We start from the raw sequence: 22,567 nt of genomic DNA on the forward strand, positions 1-22,567 counted from the left end.
TCACTGTACGTAAAGATCGCCTAACTCCAATTCTCCCAGGAGGACGTGACACACTTGTGACATTTCATCTATATATTGATTGCATTAAGCTGGATGTTTCCCCTTTTAGAAACAAGAGTCCATCTATATGTCTGTTTTTTATTACTGGTGGGAGGTAGGAGTTTAGGGAAAGATATCACTTCCTGCCTTACTGCCTTTTCATCTTTCTGTCACTAAAACAAATGGTACAAACATTTTCCACCAGTCTGTCCCTTTTTTTTCTTGTATTACTGTTCATTTGGATGCACACCCTTTGGATTAAATAACTGCAATCAATCACTTCCTATAACCGTCAACAAGCATCTTACATCTCTCAACTGGAATTTTGGACCACTCTTCTTTTGCAAACTGCTCTAGCTCGCTCGTATTAGATGGGTGCCTTCTCCCAACAGGAATTTTAAGATCTCTCCACAGGTAATCAATGGGATTTATATCTATACTCATTTCTGGTCACTTCAGAGTTCTCCAATTTCTAATTTCCTTCTTTTTCTGGGTGCTTCTTGAAATATGTTTGGAGCCATTGTCCTGCTGGAAGATATATGACCTAGGATGCAAACCTAGCTTTCTGACAGTGGGTACTACATTGCGACCAACTTAAATCCAATGGTAATCTTCAGATTTCATAATGCCTTGCACACAATCAATGCAACTAGCACCAGAGGCCGCAAAACATTTAAAACTCCACCATATTTGTAGGTACTTTGCTCTTTACTTTGTAGGCCTCATTTTGTTTCCTGTAAAGAGTAGAATTATGTGCTTTACCAAAAAGCTCTATCTTGTTCTCATCTGTCCACAAGATGTTTTCTAAAAGCAAACTGCAGTCTAGGTTTTTTATGTCTGTGTGTCAGCAGTGTGGTTCTCCAGGGTCTCCAGCCAGGGCCGGCGTCAGCACCCGGCGTACCCGGGCAAGTGCCGGGGCCCTGGCGAGACGGGGGGCCCATTTATGGCAGTAACATCCAAGTACTGTACACACACATGCGCTCCTGGGGCCCCGCAGCTGGACTACATCCCTGCTATGTGTGACTCTTAGGTGACAGCACATCAATCATCCCCGCCGCGCCGGAGCCCCAGCAGCAGGCGGCACAGAGTCTCTGAGGGTTTCGGTGGCGCTGCGCAATACTCACCTCCGCCGTCACCAAGGATACATAGAGTCACTTCCGGGCCGGCGGTCATGTGTCCTGTCACTTCCGGGCGGGTGAGAATATCTAGAGCCTGTCATCCTAAGAGGCAACAAGAGCTCAAAAGAGGATCATCCATTCCATGTCCACCGTCCAGGACAGGTCCGGCGGCACTCGGCAGTCGGCAGCGCCAAGCAGAAGATGAGCAGCAGCTGCAGTCAGGAGCATGGTTGGTGCATGCACAAAGGGGGCAGCGGCGCCACGTGAAGCAATGACTGGGTGAGTGAGTCTTCGGTCCCAACGCATTGCGGGGGCGAGGGGATGCAGCCTGCTGCCTGGGAGCCGACTCCTGAGGACAAGGTATGAGTACGACCCGTACCGTACAGGCGGCGGCAGGAGTGGATGGTCTCTGCAACTTACTTGCAAGACAGTACTGTCTGGGTCCTCTGGGACTTGTGTGCAGCCAGCTACAATATGGTATGTTAGCTATGCTGGCTGGGACTTGTCATAGACTACTGTATATTCTAAATGGCTGGCTGTGTTATACTACGTGGGCGGTGTAATGTTATATACTACGTCACGGGGCTGTGCTATACTACATGTGCTGTGCTGTATACTACGTGGGCTGTGCTATATACTGCATGGGCTGTGCTATATATACTACAAGCGCTGTGCTGTATACTATATGGGCTGTGCTGTATACTGCATGGGCTGTGCTGTATACTGCATGGGCTGTGCTGTATACTGCATGGGCTGTGCTGTATACTGCATGGGCTGTGCTGTATACTGCATGGGCTGTGCAATATACTACGTGGCTGTGCAATATACTACATGGCTGTGCTATATACTACGTGGCTGTGTTACATTCTACGTGGCTGTGTTACATTCTACGTGGCTGTGTTACATTCTACGTGGCTGTGTTACATTCTACGTGGCTGTGTTACATTCTACAAGGCTGTGTTACATTCTACGTGGCTGTGCTATATGCTACGTGGGATGTGTTAGATGCTACGTGGCCTGTGCAATATACTACATGGCTGTGTTATATGCTACGTGGCTGTGCTATATTTCTGTGCTGTATCTGTGCATCATGAATCGTGGTATGTGTTAAAGAGGGGGCCCACTGAGACTCTTTCGCCCGGGGCCCTCAAAAACCTGGAGCCGGCCCTGTCTCCAGCCATAGCTTTTTATGTAATTCAAATGTCAACGATAGTTCACGCTGACACTGATACACCCTGATCCCACTTTATAGCTTGAATTTCTTTAAAACTTCATTGGAACTGCTTATCCACCAACCAGACTATCCTGCATTGAAACCTTTCATCAATTTTTCTCTGCTGTCCAGGTTTAGGGAGATTAACTACAGTGTAATGGGTTGGAAACTTCATGATTATGTTGTGCACCACGGTCAAAGGAACATCAAGATCTCTGGAGAAGGACTTGTAACATTAAGATTGTTGATATTTTTCGGATGTGATATGCTAATGACCCAAGGCTCCTGCTCTGCTGCGAGCAGGAGCCGAGTGTCATGTATCTGTGCTCCGAGCCTCTCGCACAGAGAGGATCATAGCACAGCTGCAGAGGAGGTGGACAAATTAATTTCTCCATTGCCTCCATTGCCAGGGTCAGCGTATATTGCACATCACTTGGATGATATCCGAGTGATGTGTGTTGTCTCACTTGCACCCATAGGCTTATTTAGGTGCAAGTGAGCCGAGACTCGGCTGAGTGTCGGTGACAATCGCAGCATGCTGCTATTTCACTCGCACACGTAAAACGGCTGAGCAAAAAAACTCTGATGTGAGCTGCCCAATAGATGAATACTGGTCCGAGTGCTATGCAATTTTTTATCGCATAGCACTTGTCCGTATTCTATGGTAGTGTGACTCCGGCCTTATAGTTAGGGTTGGGGGCTAGGGTTGGGATTGGGGTTAGGGTTGGGCTTAGGGATGGGCTTTAGGGTTAGGATTCGTTTAAAGTAAAAATAAAAAAATAATAAAATAATAAAATTAAAAAAAATTCTACTGTTACTTAGGTCTACTAGTGTTAGATTAGGTAAGGTTTACTAGTGTTAGATTAGTTTACGCTTACTACTGTTGAATTAGGTTAGTTTTTTTTATTAGGCATTCGTATAAAATATAACTTTGACCCTCATAACATTTACTGCAGAGCTGGTGTTCACCCTGTTTTGCTCTGGCAGTGAAAGGCGTTGAAATATATTTAGCACTTTAAGTATGTTTTCAATGCTGCTGTTTATAATATGCATGTATTATATATAGGGAAAGAGCAGTACCCAAGGTCAGGGCCGGCGTCAGCACCCGGCGTACCCGGGCAAGTGCCGGGGCCCTGGCGAGACGGGGGGCCCATTTATGGCAGTAACATCCAAGTACTGTACACACACATGCGCTCCTGGGGCCCCGCAGCTGGACTACATCCCTGCTATGTGTGACTCTTAGGTGACAGCACATCAATCATCCCCGCCGCGCCGGAGCCCCAGCAGCAGGCGGCACAGAGTCTCTGAGGGTTTCGGTGGCGCTGCGCAATACTCACCTCCGCCGTCACCAAGGATACATAGAGTCACTTCCGGGCCGGCGGTCATGTGTCCTGTCACTTCCGGGCGGGTGAGAATATCTAGAGCCTGTCATCCTAAGAGGCAACAAGAGCTCAAAAGAGGATCATCCATTCCATGTCCACCGTCCAGGACAGGTCCGGCGGCACTCGGCAGTCGGCAGCGCCAAGCAGAAGATGAGCAGCAGCTGCAGTCAGGAGCATGGTTGGTGCATGCACAAAGGGGGCAGCGGCGCCACGTGAAGCAATGACTGGGTGAGTGAGTCTTCGGTCCCAACGCATTGCGGGGGCGAGGGGATGCAGCCTGCTGCCTGGGAGCCGACTCCTGAGGACAAGGTATGAGTACGACCCGTACCGTACAGGCGGCGGCAGGAGTGGATGGTCTCTGCAACTTACTTGCAAGACAGTACTGTCTGGGTCCTCTGGGACTTGTGTGCAGCCAGCTACAATATGGTATGTTAGCTATGCTGGCTGGGACTTGTCATAGACTACTGTATATTCTAAATGGCTGGCTGTGTTATACTACGTGGGCGGTGTAATGTTATATACTACGTCACGGGGCTGTGCTATACTACATGTGCTGTGCTGTATACTACGTGGGCTGTGCTATATACTGCATGGGCTGTGCTATATATACTACAAGCGCTGTGCTGTATACTATATGGGCTGTGCTGTATACTGCATGGGCTGTGCTGTATACTGCATGGGCTGTGCTGTATACTGCATGGGCTGTGCTGTATACTGCATGGGCTGTGCTGTATACTGCATGGGCTGTGCAATATACTACGTGGCTGTGCAATATACTACATGGCTGTGCTATATACTACGTGGCTGTGTTACATTCTACGTGGCTGTGTTACATTCTACGTGGCTGTGTTACATTCTACGTGGCTGTGTTACATTCTACGTGGCTGTGTTACATTCTACAAGGCTGTGTTACATTCTACGTGGCTGTGCTATATGCTACGTGGGATGTGTTAGATGCTACGTGGCCTGTGCAATATACTACATGGCTGTGTTATATGCTACGTGGCTGTGCTATATTTCTGTGCTGTATCTGTGCATCATGAATCGTGGTATGTGTTAAAGAGGGGGCCCACTGAGACTCTTTCGCCCGGGGCCCTCAAAAACCTGGAGCCGGCCCTGCCCAAGGTTGTCCACAAGATGGGGCACATAATAGTCTCAGGAAACAGCATTGTGAATAATTAACATAGGAGGGGCGTGGTGGGTTAAGATAGTGTGGGCTTCCTGGTATAGTCAATTGGGGCCAGGCGCCCGTGTAGCTCACATGGGCTTGCTATTCCAGGGCGACACCATGCCACGCAATGTTGAAGGAGAGTGAGACCCAGCCTATAGCATCGGTTCTCTCTGAAGAAACAACAGCAGCAGTGCTAGCAGATGCAATATTATTGGAAATGTATAAACTAAGAAGGAGGCTAAGCAGTATGGGCAGGTCGCTCATCATGTGGCAGATTTTTGTGTAGGCAGCGGTCCTCAGATCTGGTGCGAAGCGGCTGAGGGCATCCCCACAAGAGGCAAGGAATCTGGACAGAGTGGACGCTGAGAGACCGAAAGGTACAGTCCATCCTGGAAATGAGCTTTGTGAGAGGGAGAAGAGGAAAGGGACAGAAAGAACGTCGCCTGTTGTGTAGCCTGGTGATGATACTGGAAATGTCTTGGATGTGCTGAGTAAAGCTGTTGATGTTGAAGTAAAGCCGGACTGTGTCTCTGTTATTGTGGAACCGCTTGCTAGGAGCCCAATACATCTCAGGGGGGACCCTGATGGCGCAGAGATGCAGTACCCAGGTATGCAGAGGACATTACTTTATAGGGAGAGGGGGCCAGGGTGTGAAACAGGGATTGCTCTCGACCATGACTACTTCCCTGGCCCCATCTCACACTTGGCGTAGTCGGCAGGATGCCACTACTTCATGCTGCGGGGAGACTGCAAAAGGAGAAGAGAATGCTGTGGTGAGAGCAGTGGTTGTAGACAAAACGGACATTACTAACATTGAGACTCCAGGAGGAACAGAAACCCTGGACAGATAACCTGGATAAGACTAAAAACTGACATGGGACTGACACCAAGATGGCAGCCATGAAGGTGGAGAGGAATGGTGCCAAAAAGAGAACATTGCTGTGGTTACACCCTTTGTGGGTGTGAGAGCACTGAGATGTGCGAAGATCTGCTAGGCAGCGCCTCCAGAGGATGCACCAGAGACACCTTGCGCCGAGCTTCCTAAGACAGCTTGAGAGAGAATGGGTGAAGCAGCTGGAAGCGACCCCGCCCTGGAACAGGTGGTGCCTAGAAGAAAATCATGAGTGCATCTGCGTGGTGCCATTATGCGACTCTGCATGACAGCGATGCATCGTATGCTGTCGATGTGGAGCAGGCCATATAGGATGGAGATAACGGCAGGAGAGTGAGTGGACCCAGCCTGTGCAATGAAGTGACGAGGCGTGGGAAGTAGTGCCCTTACCCAAATATGGAGGATCCTTCTGGCTTCTGGAGACAGGCCAAAGTCCAGAAGATGCTGGGTGATGTTGCTTGGCGGAGCGGGAGCCACGCCGGCGAAGATCTCAGGATCCAACACCGGGGCCTTCATCGGGACCGTCACCTTTCCCTGTGGGGCCGTAGTCTTCATATCACCGGGAGCCGGAGCCTTGGCGGCGGGAATTAAGAGCCGGGGGAGTGGAAGCAGCGGCCGCCCCGGAGGAGCTCATACCGGAAGCTAGGCCTGAACCAGACCTTCTTCGTGTGAGACCCATCAGCGCAATCTCCGTGGAGAGATATGGCAACCGCGAGACGGGCGCAGTCAGGAAGCAACAGTCAGAGGTGGTGAGTAGACCTCCACCCCTTGTCCCTGAAGTCAGTCGGTGTCCTTTACTCCCGCCCCAAGTCATCGGCCCCTATATGAGGACTTGGAAGTTTTGGTACCTTTGTCTGCTTGCCGGGTGTTGGAGGAAGATCTGCCATACACAATGGAACATCTCAGGGGGCCCCTTGCTTTACTCCTGCCGATGAGGGCCTGTTTCCATCGCCGGACCAGTTAGAGTGGATAGCCAACGTGGTAGAAAAGAAAAAGCAAAGAGAAAAGGAGGTATGGGCAGAGTTGTGTTGGCCAGGAGGTGGTGCTATGGCTGGTCATCGCACCTATGGCCAGCTGGTCTATGCAGAGGTAGGCCGTGGTTATGGATTCATCCGAGAGTTTGGAACTAAGGAGAAGGTGTATGTCAATGCCGCCTCTGTAAAATTTGGGAGACTCCTGAAGGAAGGGGACTGGGTCTCCTTTTACAAAGAGAACTGCTCTCGGGGCTACTGTGTAGCCTTGTGCATGCCAGAGGAGATGGAACTGTGTACGGGTCTGTGCCCGGTGAGGTCGGCCTCCCACACAGCTTCTTCCTCTCAAGTCCCCACCACAGCTGCCTCATCATGGCAGCCTGTGACCTCTGCGGCTGCAGAGTCACCCCCATCCCGAAACCGGGTATGGGATTCGGCCAGTACAGGTGCAGCACGGGATGCGTACCGTTAAAGAAAAGATGGAATTGTCATCTAACTGTAAATGTCACTGCGCTGCTGCACCCAAGCAGTAAAATGAAGGACTGTTCCGCGTCCTTCAGGGCAAAGGAGATGCCCTGATATTCTTCCCCAAAGGACAGGGGAGTAGTCGTGGCTGAGCAAGGTCATAAGGACATTTTCTGTTGTATGTGTATGTTTTGACCTGGAGGACTGCGAGCCGAGTGTGTAATACCTGGAGCCTATGGACTCTTTTTGTTTTGTTGCATCTGTTGTAGATTGTGAGCCTTCGCGGGCAGGGTCCTCACTCCTCCTGTACCAGTTATGACTTGTATTGTTTAAGATTATTGTACTTGTTTTTATTATGTATACCCCTCCTCACATGTAAAGCGCCATGGAATAAATGGCGCTATAACAATAAATAATAATAATAATAATAATAATCTGTTGTGCCCATTCTGCTGGAAAAGCAGGATATCCCTTTATGACTGCTGCCTGGGGCTAACTCGGCACTGTGACCTCAGGTAGTGCCAAGTCCAAAGAAAGGGGGAGCCAAATGCCCTCCTTTAAAGAGACTGTGTCGTAGAGACAAGACAAGTTTGTTTCACCTGTTTCCTCTCTGCATGGAGTATTGGTTATAAAATAAAAATCTTATATTGGTCAGGGATGACCAAGTTTTAAGAAAGGGGGAATGTAAGGGTTTGAAATATATTTAGCACTTTTTTATTCCCAACCCCTTTAAGTATGTTTGCAATGCTGCTGTGTATAATATGCATTTATTATATATAGGGAAAGTGCAGTACCCAAGGTTATCCACAACATGGGGCACATAATATTCTCAGGAAACAGCACAGTGAATAGTTAGCATAGAAGGGGCATGGTGGGTTAAGATAGTGTGGGCTTCCTGGTATAGTCAGTTGGGGCCGAGCACCCATGTAGCTCAGGTGGGCTGGCTAGCCCAGGGCGACACCATGCCATTCAACGATCAAGGAGAGTGAAACCCAGCCTACAGCATCCCAGGGACGGTTCTCATCTGAAGGAACAACAGCAGCAGTGCTAGCAGATGCAGTATTACTGGGACTGTATTGGCTAAGAAGGAGGTTAAGCAGTACGGGCAGGTTGCTTATCATGTGGCAGATTTTTGTGTAGGCAGCAGTCCTTAGATCTGGGTGAAGCGGCTGAAGGCACACCCACAAGAGGCAAGGAATCTGGACAGGGAGGACGCTGAGGGACCGAAAGGTACTGTCCATCCCAGAAACAAGTTCAGTGATTTGGAGAGTATGAAAGGGACAGAAAGAACGTTGCCTGTTGTGAAGCCTGATGATGATACTGGAAATGTCTTGGATGTGCTGAGTAAAGATGTTGATTTTGAAGTAAAGCCGGACTGTCTCTCTGTTATTGTGGAACCACTTGCAAGGAATCCAATACATCTCAGGGGGTACCCTGATGGTGCAAAGATGCAGTGCCCAGGTATGCAGAGGAAGAGACATTACTGTATAGAGAGAGGGGGCCAGGGTGTGATACAGGGATTGCTCTCGGCCTTGACTACCTCCCTGGCCCCATCTCACAGCAGTAACGGGAATGAAACCGAATCTGCTTCTGAAGCAAAACAGTTTTCAGACAGTGACAAATCGAATTCCTTCACATGATCCCAACAGCCTGATGGCAGTGGAGTCAGGGGTCACTGCTAAAGCGTCAGAGGCTGGGCCACGTTCCACGTTCCCCCTCCATTGTGGTGTTCCAACAATGCATGTTCCCCTCAAATTCCCCCTTCTTCAGCAGCCCCTGGTATAGAATTAGATGTCACCAATTTTTTCCTAATTTATGTTACCCCAGAAGTCCTACAATTAATTGACCATCAAACCACTTTATATGCCCGACAATATGTTTCCCAAAAACCCACATCCTTTCATTTCTGGTCATGGAACCCACAAATGTCCTTGAAATAAAGCATGTTTGGAGCTTTATTCTCAACATGGGTTTAGTAAAGAAAATCTCACAGACGCACAAAGAGGACTTAAAAATCCTCCAGAAAATTGACAAAAAAATCACAGAGAAAAAAGCAGAGATGGTTACCTGCTGAAGCCTCCAAACAAATGCACCAGCAGGGCGCATCGGACCCGATTAATGATGGCAACAACACAGGTGCAAAAAATACCGATGAAACAACCACTTTCAATCCAGTATTGGTTGTTTGGCATTAGTGCACAAAAAGATAAGCGATAATAGTCTGTATTTGGCATTGTTCACACAAGCAATGCAGAGCATCTGGTCTACAGCCTATTACTAACGCACATACAGGTGGGCTGCCCAGTGCTACAAAATGCATGATGTGTGAATAGAGACCTACAGTTTACAGAGCCATCTTGGTCTGACTGCGCCCTGCAAGATAAAGTGCAAAAAAAAAACACATATCAATGTATGTGAGGTATTAGTTTATATTGGGGCCTCAATACATAAGCCGGCAACCCACGTCAAGGGTCCTTACATTTTTGCCGGTCCTAACGCTAAACATTGAGTAAAAGCTGGTGCATTTGTTTGGAGGCTTCAGCAGGTAACCATCTCTGCTTTTTTGTCTGTGATTTTTTTGTCAATTTTCTGGAGGATTTTTAAGTCCTCTTTGTGCGTCTGTGAGCTTTTACTCAATGTTTAGCGTATCTTGCAGGTTGTTTCATCGGTATTTTTTGCACATGTGTTGTTGCCATCATTAATCGGGTCCGATGCACCCTGCTGGTGCATTTGTTTGGAGGCTTCAGCAGGTAACCATCTCTGCTTTTTTCTCTGTGATTTTTTAGTAAAGAAAATCCAAAATCTGCTCCTTTCGGGAAACAGAATCTGTCCACAGCACTCGTGTATTTGCAGGAGTCATGTCCCAAGCCGGTTATGAAGCCTAATGAAATTCCTTAATTTTAGTTATAATTCCCAAGCCCCTTCCAAGAAATGACCCCAACTATGATCGCGTTAACAAATTGAGACCCCTAATTTCACTCCTAAAAGATTAATTTCTAAATTCCTATTCCCCAGAGCAAAATATTGCACTCGACAAGTCCCTCATGAGTTTCAAGAGCCGTCTGTCCAACAATTTATTCCCTCCAAGCGTGCCAAATACAGCATCATCAGGGTACACGTGCCCCTTTCTAATAAACTCAATAAACTGCCCCCAGACAATTGACATCCAAGGTAAAATTGTCTGGGAACTAATGACACCATTTCTTCACCAAGGGTACCATGTGTGCACCGACAATTACTACAGTTACTACAAAAACTAGTGCAAACAAAATTTGAGGTGTGTCCCTCAGAACATACAAAAAAAATTCATGAAAGTGACAGTGAAAAAATTCAAATTATGATTTTTCAAACTTGTGTTACATCAACTGCATAAAAAATGGTATCTAACTACCCATTACCTCCCTAAAAAAATACAATAGAGGGTATAATTTACAAAAAATAAATTTATGGGTGTTTTCTGTTGTTAGAGCCAAATTTGTGTTACAAAATTTAAATTGTGCCCCTTCTTGCCCGAACCCTGCCGTTAGTCCAAATAGAACTTTTTGACTACATGTGGGGTATCGCTGCATTTGTAAGAAAGTGAGTAACAAACTGTAAGGTCCACTTTTTGGTGTTACCTTTTGAAAAAGTGAGAAATTTGGGGATAAAGAAAGATTTTTGTGAAAAAAATGAACTTCAATATGATGACCAAATGTAATTAAATTCTGTGTATTACCTGTGCGTTCAAAATGCTGGTCCTAAAATCCTTGAAGGATGTAACTTCCAAAATATGGATACTTTTGGGGGATTTCTGCTGTTTAGGCACCTAAAAGGCCCTGCAAATGCACCCTCTCTTTCAGCCCAATTTGTGTTCCAAAATTCAAATATTGCTCCTTCCTCTCCGAGCCTTGCTGTTCAAACAGATCTTTTTGACTACATGTGGGATATCACCGTGCTCATAAGAAAGTGGGTAACATGGGGTTCACGTTTTGGTGTTACCTCTTGCAAATGTGAGATATTTGGGGCTAAAGCAAGAGTTTAGAGGTAAAATTAAATGTTTTATTCATTTAACTTTGCATTAATTCCTGTGTAGTACCTGAAGGGTTAAATAATTTCCCAACAACAGTTTTAAAGTATCTAAAGGGGTGCGGTTTTTAGAATCGTATCACTTTTGAGGAGTTTCCAGTATATAAGCCTATCAAAGTCCACTTAAATCTGAATAAGACTTAAAAGAAACAGGTTTTGTAAATCTGTTGAAAAATGAGAAATTGCTGCTAAGTTTTAACCCCTCTAACACCCTAACAAAAAAAAATTATGTTTAAAAAATAATGCAGATGTAAAGTATACATATATGGGGAATGTTATTTATTCATTATTTTGTGTGGTATAACCATCTGATTTAAGGGCATAAAAATGTAAAAAAAATCACCACTTACTAACCCATCAAACATCTGTGGGGCGGCTGCCTATTATTTCAATTGCACACGTCTGCATAGGGTGTTGTTCATCTTACGTAATGGTGTGAACGACACCCTATGCAGACATGTGTGCAATTGAAATACTAAGCAGCCACCCCACGGATGTTCGGTGGGTTAGTAAGTGGCTTGTTTTCAGTATTTTGGACCTGTGCTGCCCCCGCTTTTATCTTGGGGGACCCGTTGCATCCTGTTTGTTCTCTGCTGCACAGTTTCACCTACAGCCATTCATTAGATGCGGTAATTCTGCCTGGTCCACTGAACACATGCGGATTTAACTGCGTGATTAAAATGCAGCACTTTGAATGCAGTGAAAATACGCTGCGTCATAAACGCTGCTATTTCCTCATCGTGGGCACATAGCCTAAATGGTTGAAAGGGTGGTCTGAAGGCATAGTAATTTTTCTCCTAACTCCCTATCTATTTAGTCCAATAATCAAAGCTATTTTCTAATATACGTGCTTTAAATATTTCCTATCTTTTCCTAACTACAGCTATTGTATTTTTTTTTTGTTTCTGGTCTGTTGACGATCATTTGAGTATTCCAGTGCATGTGACAGTGAAAGCATCCTCTGCCCCATTCCCTGAAATGAAGTGTCATCGGTGACACTCGTTTCTGGGGCTGTGCTATCCATGCTCTGCGCCTGCTGTGTCTTCACTATGCACAGTGCTGTTCCTGCCTTGTCCTTGCATGCAGCGTCTGCTCTTTCGGCTAATGAATAGTAATAAGCTGGTAGCAACGCGGTGTCATTATACCTAGTGGTGCAAGAGACTAGCGCCCCTTTACGGGACATCACTGGTCTCTGCAAGGTCCAGTGATACCGCTCTGCTGCCTGCTAAACTGCTAAGCAGATCTGACGCTGCGCGCAGGGACTGTACTGTGCACAGGGGAGACACAGCAGACACAGAATGGGGACAGCACAGTCTCTAAAACGAGCACCACTGGTGACAGTGACAGCAGCTTCTGCCCACTGATGACACTTTGAGTAGTCCAGGATGCATTGATGATACTCAAATGAATCATCATCAGACCGTAATCAGAAAAAAATACTAATTAAATAATGTAGTTAGGAAATGATAGGGAATTTTTAAAGTAAGTATATTAAAGAATAGCTTAGATTATGCCATCAGATAGAGTTAGGAGAAAAACTACTCTGCCTTTGGACAACCCCATTATTCTAAGCTAATTATTATTCTAATTTATAAGCTCAAAGGAGGGCAATCCTTCAGTCATGGTTCCCTATAGGCTTTCTTCCCTGGGATTTTTCCTCTCCTGAGTGCTTAAAAATGTTGTTGGGGTGTAGCATCTTTTTTTTTAGATTTAGGCATGATTTCGATAACAAAGCAAGTCACCTGACTCTTTCTATAGTCATGGGATTTTAAATAAAGCTGTGGTCTTTTGAAATAAAATAAAAAAATAACTTGTTCCATATTTAATTTATTGGGCCATATAGTTTATGTAGCTTGGGTCATGTGTTAATGAATGAGGGTCCATCTCATATCCAGAACTCATGAACTGTATGGTGTTCTACTTACAGTAAAGAAATTTTCTAGATTTTTATAAATTATTGGAATGTCAGTATATCTTCTGTAATTTGATTCTGGGTGTTATGGGCAGTCACTAATTTTTCCTTGCACCATTTCTAATGATGTGTAATTGAGATCATCTTCTGTTAATCTTCATGCCTTCCTTGTACTCAGCAAAGACCGGGTGATTTTTCATTTTTGCGCTTTCACTTTTTCTTCTCCTTCTTCCAAGAACCATAACTTTTTTATTTTTGTCAACATAGCATAGGAGAACTTGTTTTTTTGTGGGAAAAATTGCAGTTTTGAATAACACTATACATTTTACCATACACTGAAAAATTGGGAGAGAATTCCAAGTGTGGAGACATTTTGAAAAAACTCAATTCTACCTATATATATTTTTTAGTTTTTGGTTATATGGCATTCATTGTGCTGTAAAAATTACCTATAAGTAATTCTTCAGATCAGTATGACTATGGTGATACCAACATTACATTTTTTTTTTTATCATGTACTGAAAAATAGGAAAAAATTCAAAAGTGCGATTCCATAATTGTTTTAGGAATTTTTTTTTATAATAGTCACTAAATGCTAAAATTGACCTGCTAATATGATTCTCCAGGTCATTATGAGTTCGTAGATACTAAACATCATTCTCTTTTATTTAAGTGGTGAAAAAAATCCAAAGTTTGTTAAAAAAAAAAAAAAAATTGTGCCATTTTCCAACACCAGTAGCGTCTCCATTTTTCGGGATCTGGGGCCAGGTAAGGGCTCATTTTTTGTGTGTCCTTCTGACATTTTTATTGATACCATTTTGGTGTAGACTTAATTCTAGCGTTTTGATTTTTTTTCTCGCTACGCCATTTACCAATCAGATTAATTCTTTTTATATTTTGATAGATCAGGCGATTTTGAACTCGCGATATCAAATATGTGTATTTTTTGTTTTTAATTGTTTTATTTTGAATGGGGCGAATGTGGAATATTTGAACATTTATATATTTTTTATTTTTTTAAAACAATTTTTTCATTACTTTTTACTTGCTTCAATAGACTAGAAGCTGTGATCATCCAATTGTGTGTGCTACATAGAGCCGGGCTGCAGCCCAGCTCTATGTAGCAGTAATGCGATTGGGCAATGGCAACCACAGGGGTCTCCTGCAGACCCCGGATTGTCGTGCCAACTCATCAGCAACCTGCAATCATGTGACACGGGCACTGATGAGCGAAGTTAATGAAGCACTTCCTGCATGTTCATGTTAAATGCCTCTGTCAGAGTTTGACAGTAGCATTTAACATGTTAACAGCCACGGGTGGATCGCGAATCCACCCACGGCTGTTAGGGGCACATGACAGCAGATCAGATAAGCTTTCATGGGCCGTAAAAAGTGAAGGTTAATCGCCGGAGCCAGCACCAAACAGGCTGAGGCGTCCCAAGTCGGATATATCCGTCATTGGATGTTAAGGGGATAAGTGGTGAAAAAAAGTGTATTGTGTCACCATTTTTTGATGACTTGTAACATTTCTTATTTTTGTCAATGGAGCTATGTGAAGGCTTGTTTTTTGTGATGGTTTTATTCATATCAATCTGGGGTACATAAGACATTTTGAAAGCTTTTTATCACATTTTTAGTGAAATTTGGTAACCCACTGTGAGGGCACTGTGTGCCATCTAGATGGTAAAACAAACTTCTAGATGATATTAATGCCCTGTGCAAGTGCTAGTAAACAGTACCCACATGTTGCCCCTATAAAGTAATAATGCCCTCTGTGTGCCCCTTTGACAGTCACAATAACCAAAGTGCCCCTATTAGAACAAGTGCCCCCCTAACATTTAATAGTGTCCCGAGTCTCCCTCTGTACAGCACTGCTATACAAAGTATAATGCCCCCACACTGTATAATATGCCCCACACAGTATACTGACCCTTTAATAGCCCCCAAACGGTTCTAATGCAACAACACTGTACAAAGGCCCCACATTAGATCCCACACTGTATGATTGCCCTCTAAATAGCCTTTAGGAAGTGTGGACTCTCATCTTTCATATCTAAAGACTGTGTGACGTCACATGGTGTCTGAGGCTCAATGACTTGCTTCCATCGCCAGAGACACCACCGGCCGATCTTGTGCACATTGTCCTCTCTGTTCTTGCAATTGTCTGATGTTCAATCACCACCTGATTTTTATTCTCTGGATGCACTTTTTTTTAGCTTCAGATCCCTGAACCTGTTATAACCGTGTGTGGTGAGTGAGACTTTACCAGACCACAAGTCTCGCCAACTGCTGGTCCCTATTATAATATGTCTTAATAAGTGTATACTTCTGATGGCCAATGTTTATCAGACTACTATTTACACGTATATAATCACGGTCTATGGTTGTACCATAGATTTAATATTGGTCTTGTGCACATTATTTATTTACCCAAATAGTCTTCAATACTAATGGTCTCATATTGTTGCTAATCTATCTTGCTATTACTATTTTATGCTTTATTTCTTCACTGTTCAATACAGGTGTCTTTTTACACTTGACCTATATCGCTATCTGCATACCGTTTTTTTGCAATACTTTAGTCAATGAAGAATTACTTTATAGGGTCCAGTCACAGCGTGGGGGTATCAATTCTTTTTTATTCCTTTTGGAGTAAATTATTGACAGTTGTGTATAATACCTTCTGCTTTGCTATTGTGTGGATATCACCCCCTTCACCAGATTGCCATTTATTGCCCCATTTAGAGGCGAGGTTTACAGTTTCTTACATATGGCTTTTTGATCACTTTTTTAATTGGCTAAAAAATGATATAGTTTTATAGCACAAGTTGTTCGCAATGCGTCAATAGCAAATATATGTCTTTTTTTGCAGGGAGGGGTTATATTTTTGTTAGAAAATAAACAATTTTTTATTATTAAAACTGTGATTGTGTTCTTTATTTTTACATTTTTTTTGAACACTTTAAAAAGAACAAAAATGTTTTTAATTACTTAGTAGACCCACAAAGGGATGTTCATGTGATCCATTAAAAATACACTGTACAACATAGCAGACACGGAGGCCATTCTCAGACCATTGTCAGACATCTGGTTAGCAAAGCAATCTTTTGGCACCCCACAATCACTTTGCGGGGTACCAATGGGCTGACAAAGGGAGCGATTGCTCCTTATGAAGCAACTCGAATACTGCTGTCACTACTGACAGTGGCATCTAAGGGGTTAAACTGCTGGGATCGGCACTATGTCTAGAATTCACACACAGCAGCTCCTGCTGAAGGTGGCACGGGCACATCTTGTACACCCGTACCATCCATCTGACATAATTGTACTCCCTATTGTGGAAAATCTACTGTAATCTGAATGTACAGTTGCGTCCATTTGCGGGAAGGTGTTAAGTGTGCAAAATCTATATAAAATAAGAAAGAACAACATCAGCCATGGAGAAAGTTCACATAATTTCTTTAATACTGCGTAATACTTTTTCCTTTTAAAATACAGTATTTTTGAGGTAGACCATCACAGCTCAAGAGTATCCCAACATTAAAAGGACATGAAATAAATACTTCATGTACAATACTTTGCAAAATGAGGTAGAAATGGTTACAGAAGATGTGACACGATCAGATGAAAACCTTTACGTTAAACACAGTACCACTTTTTGGAAAATGCTCTTCTTCAGTAGCTGGAGAGGCCTGCAATTACTAAGACAAATGTTGTGATAAAATACCGTTAGGACAGGTAGGATTATTTATTACACTCAGTGACTTTTTTTTCAACTGTTTTGTACATAAGGTTGCTAAATACGCATGCGAGTTTCTGTGTAGTTTATTCTGTGTTGTGTCCTTGCAGATATTGTCACCAACATAAATATCTACGTCCAACAATTTTGAGAATGAAGCAGGATTTAGCAACAGAAAGACCAAACATGCATGCATTTTTCTTAGAATTCACAGCATGCGTTACATCATTTGTGAAGTGCTTCAATTTTGTGTGCAAATCCTGTAGCTGTAGTCATAAAGGTTGTTACCAGGACTAAAACATTTATGGCCTGTCCTTTATTCAGTTAGGGACTGATGCCTTGGATCTCCATCATTCATCAGTAAGGAGTGGCGAAGAAGAAACCCCGGACTGCCACTGTCCTTTCAAGATGTCGCCAGAAACCACAAATCAGAAAATAATGGTCTAGCCTTTAAGCTGGGGTCAGACGAGTGTCAGTTTCATCTAGAAAACATAAATAATTTTGATTTATATTGTCATCCATGTGCCACCTCGTGGTCTGGGATATTTGTATGTACATGGACCACAATTGTGTTCCTTTTTTTTACATCAGTGTGACATTCATGTGTCCGGTTTTTACATCCGTTTGACATTCATGTGGCATCCGTTTTTATGCATCAACATTTTAAGATGTACTTGATAACATACAATTTTCTAGGTTAATTATGGCAATATATAAGTAAAAATCAGACGCTACATAGATGATATGTACGAAATCCGATTTTCTTTGTACCCCCATAGACTTGTGCATTTTCACATGGTCACTCCATCATTGTGAAAAAACTGCCTTATTGAATTACATTGGTCCTGCCGAATGTTACCCTGGACAGCAAACATCCATACAATAAGCTCGTCTGATCCCTTAATCCATTAGAACTGATGAATCATGAGAAGAAACAGTGATTCCAACGGCTCCATCTAAATCCTGATAAATTTGGACAGTAGCAGACTAGAACAGTTATGTAGAGCCTCGATAAACTAGAGACCCCCAAATGTGTCCCCTATATTTGGAGTCCTTCATTTGTTTTCTTTTCGGGGTGGCCCAAGAAAAATGCCACAGTGAAATCTAAAAAAGTTACTGCTATTTTATGACTGAACAAATCCCAAGTCACCATTTCATTTCCAAGTTAAAAAATAAAATAATTTGCTAAACAGATTTTGCTTGAATGGGGCCCCATAAATACATAAATTTAGCTGCACAAGTAGAAATTGAAATTAGGTGTATTAAACAGATCTGATGCATACTAATGCAACATGCCAAAGGTTGGAGATTAATGGTATAGAAGGAAATCTCGAATTCCTCTAGATGTCCATGTTTTTATTGCTTTCATTGCTATTCCATGAATAATCGATTGGTGAGTTATTTAACTATCCCCTATATTATTCAAACCATAACTGTAGAAAAAATGTAAGTACACTTTAACTCCCAGAATGCTGTGGAAGGTATTCAAAGTCCCTACATATTAAGAGTACGGAATACATTGGAATCCAGCTTCCATCACCCACTCATCATCCCTTTGAAGCGTTGTAGTGCATCAACCTATTGTATGAGCTTCACAATGGACAATAACTACAATCCTACCCCAGGAGTCTTTGGTACACTATTTCTTTGTCCAGTCAATTCAATCATATAGTTCTGGGGTTTTTTTTATCAGTTTAAGTAATACGAATTAATCAGGGCAGCAGCAGACTATACTCCCTAAGCTATATGAAACCACAATTCTTAGCTCAATGTTGGTAGCAGTCTGGATATCTCAATTTTGCTAAATCATTATTGAGATGTCATCTATTTTCAACTTCAATATCAGTTCTAAAATCTTATCTACCATCTTGAATTTTTGAGGGGCTGTTGTTAGGTGTTTTAAATGATCAAATCTTCATTACAGCAATCGAAACCCAGATTACAGGAGAGTCAATGGAACTGATTTACTAGAGCTGTGTCATTTTTGGATAGCACAAACATAGACTAGACAGGCTTAAAAAAAGCACTCCCAGTAAGATTTGTATCCTCTTAACATATTGCAGTCATATTATAATAAATTGTGTACTTACAATTGCTCATTTTGCCTTTCTACCCAGTGAATTATTTTATTTCCATTAGGTCGGTGACATCACATGATTAAAAGCTGACTAGCTGAATCTTTCTAAGCTCTATGTAGGAGCAGGAACTTTCTTTTCCCTACATGAGTCATCAATACAAAGGACCCTAGCAAGGCAGAGAAGAGGTGCAGCTAGATCAGGCATCGAAGAGGGGAATGATTTCTGCAGGGAAAAGAGACTTCCGTTTCTACATAGAGTGGGAAAAAGAGACTTCAGTTTCTACATAGAGCAGAGAAAAGAGAAGAATTAACTGGGTAGAAAGGCAAAATGAGCAATTGTAAGTGCACAGTGCAATATAATATGATGATTGCAATATATGAAGAGGATAAAAACTTTGATGCTTCTTTAAATTGCACCAACTTTATTAAAGTGTTTAATACTGCTTGATAAATCTGGCACACTGTCTAGTCTAAGGTTATACTATTTCATAGCTGCCTTAATTTAGTCCACAAGGTTATATTTTTTTTATACAATTTCAGTGCACAGAACCTAGATTGAGGACAAACCCTTACTCCATCATTTATGCAATAAGTCACATCAAATATGTGCAAAATGTATCTAAAACACATATTCAATATGGCGCAAACAATGAAAGATAAGTTTTTTGGGCACAAACACCCAGATTTCTGCTATATTTAGCTTAGTAAATCCGCTCCATTGTCATTTTACCTTATTACATTCTTGCCTAAAACTTCAACCTTTACAAACCAATCATGAAAGAAAAGTTTTTTCAGAAAGTCATCTGAAATTCCTACTGTATGGCCAGTTACTAATTCACTATCAATTAGTAAGTAGGAAGAAGAAAGATGTGTATCATAAGTGGAGCATCATTGTCAAATACCAAGACAGTTTCACGACTTGTCAGGATTGAAAGTCTCAAAAGAAGAATGGCATTCATGGAATAAATATGGAAGTCAAAATTCTGCAAAAATGCAAGAGGCAAACCAATCTGGGAATAAACAAGGTGATATTGTCAGAAGGAAGCGTGTGGGGGGTTCGCTAGAACAGATTTAGTAGATTTAGCCTAAAACAGTTGGAAATAATTACATGCACAAAGAGAGTATTGTTTGTAAGTGGTATGCTTCACACACCATCCCCATGAGTAACACAGAAAGCTTGTATTTCAGTGCTAGATAAGCCTTTTTATGTTGGCAGAGAATTCTTTATTTTGATGCATTCATTTCCTGAGCCAAATCCATGGCTCAGGCCACTCTATTACTGAGTCAACTGGGATTTTCTTCTTGTGTATCACTCTTTCATTAGGTTTAATTTGATCAGAAAGATGGGGAGACATACAGTATTAGGAAATGTGTTTTTGAAACAGTATTTTCCAATGTTTATCTAATATTGATCATATTGATGGTTTAGAGTAAAGTATATAATTTACTTTAAAAAATTGTTCAATGTCTTGGACTACAGCCACAACATACTGCCGCCTATAGAACAAGTGCATAGCCCAAGCGTTATTCCCAGTTGTCTGTCTGGTATGCCACATCGGCCAAAGGTAGCAGGGTTATATCAAGAAAAGTAAGGACTGTTTCACACCACATTTTTCTAATTTTTAACAGCCGTCACATTTTTTAGATTGTGCCCCCCCCAAAATGATCTTTTGTCAAATTGATGCAAAATTATGCATTTTATAAGTATATTCGTTTCTTCAACATATACGTTTTATACATTCAAAAATTGATCATTTTATAAATGACATGGAGAAGTGCTATTAGATTATAACTAAATTTCTGTTAAATAAAAACATAAGAGAAAAAGAAAAGATGAAAAAACACATGCAAACACATGACAATCATCTTCCATGGATTACAATGTTATAAAAAAAAGATATTCCCTCTATTTCTGACATAGTTGATATTATGATCTCTCATAACTCCTTTGAAATGTCCTTAACTTTAAGGAATAACTCTCTACCTAAATATAATTCCAAATGGACCACTTGGAACATAATTTTTTTCTCCAAGCATGAAAAGCCTCTTTATTACTTTGCCAGAATTCTTTTAATCTATACTTTATTTTATGTTCTTTTTGCACTTGGCATGTTAATTGTTGTGGTGCAACTACGTTAAGATGATCTTCATTTCCCTTCTCTCCTCTTCCTCCTGAACCCCTTTCCTCTTTTTCTTTGTTTGGTTGCCTTCCTTTCTCTTCATTCCTTTCCTGACCCATTATCCTTTATACTGTCAATATTCCCTAATAAAAAAATAATTTTGAGAAAAACATAGTTCCATTTTCTTATGTTTTTTTTAAAGAATGAAAGCGTGCCTCAGACTGTATTTTTTGCATCTTGTAAAATGGAATTGAAATGGATATGTGCACAAAGTAATGGCAAGCGGATACCAATCTGCCATAAGTTTTCTCTATTATATTCCAAGTATATAAAAACTGTTTCAATACGTTTTTTACAGTACAAACGTCAACCACACAACAAAAACATGGTATGAAACAGGCCTGTTACAAGAGTAGTCATTGCCTAATGTAAAAGATGGAATTTTTTTAGTGCCTCAATGTAGCCATTTGTATTATGTTATTTTCTAAGACTGCCCTAAAATCAATGACGATCATTTGCTCGTTCAAGCAGAGAAAAACAGATAGTGCACTCACCGGTCTCTTGTGCTATAGTTCTTTATTTAGAACATGTGCGGGCACACTTGGGGAGAATGTGGACAAAAGACGACAGCCGTTTCGCGCTGCCGCGCTTCTACGTAGAAGTACGTGACCCGTAGAAGTGCGGCAGCGCGAAACGGCCGTCATCTTTTGTTCACGTTCTCCCCAAGTGTGCCCGCACATGTTCTAAATAAAGGACTATAGCACAAGAGACCGGAGAGTGCACTATCTGTTTTTCTCTGCTTGGATTTATCTCATTTTACTATTTATGTGCACCCAGTGTCTGTCAGACATATATGGCATAGCAGCGGCATTTAGTTGTATTTTTTTGGAGGCGGTTCATCACGAGGGGAAATCGGTGCCGTGTAACTTTTCTACATTCTAACAGCCATTTGCTCGTTCATTCTTACAGGTTTAACACTAGTTATGCTCCACTGAGATGTAAAAAGAATCCAGGAGGCAAATAATTAAGATACAAATCATTAATTAAGAGTTTAACAAAAGTTTCAGAAAATAATTCATGCAAATTGGTTTTGAGTATTGACTTGTTTCCAACAGAAATGGGCAAAAGTGTGCTAAAAATATTATCCTCAGGGTATGTAGTTAATGTGCGAGTTATCTGGTGAATATATAGAGAAATCTGTCCTTTGGCCATCTTAGGGTGCCAAAACACCTTTGATAGCAGTGAGCTGAACACCTATTCAGCTAACAGTTATCTCTTACGGCTCATCCATATACACGCACAATCGTCCGAGTATGCAAGTGTTTAATATAGTTGAGAGAGTAAATCATAAGTATTTGTCATTGAAATTCAACATGGTCGATCCTTCCCTCCCATCACTTCAT

This window comes from Ranitomeya variabilis, chromosome 3, assembly GCF_051348905.1.
Source record: "Ranitomeya variabilis isolate aRanVar5 chromosome 3, aRanVar5.hap1, whole genome shotgun sequence".
NCBI classification, from domain to species: domain Eukaryota; kingdom Metazoa; phylum Chordata; class Amphibia; order Anura; family Dendrobatidae; genus Ranitomeya; species Ranitomeya variabilis.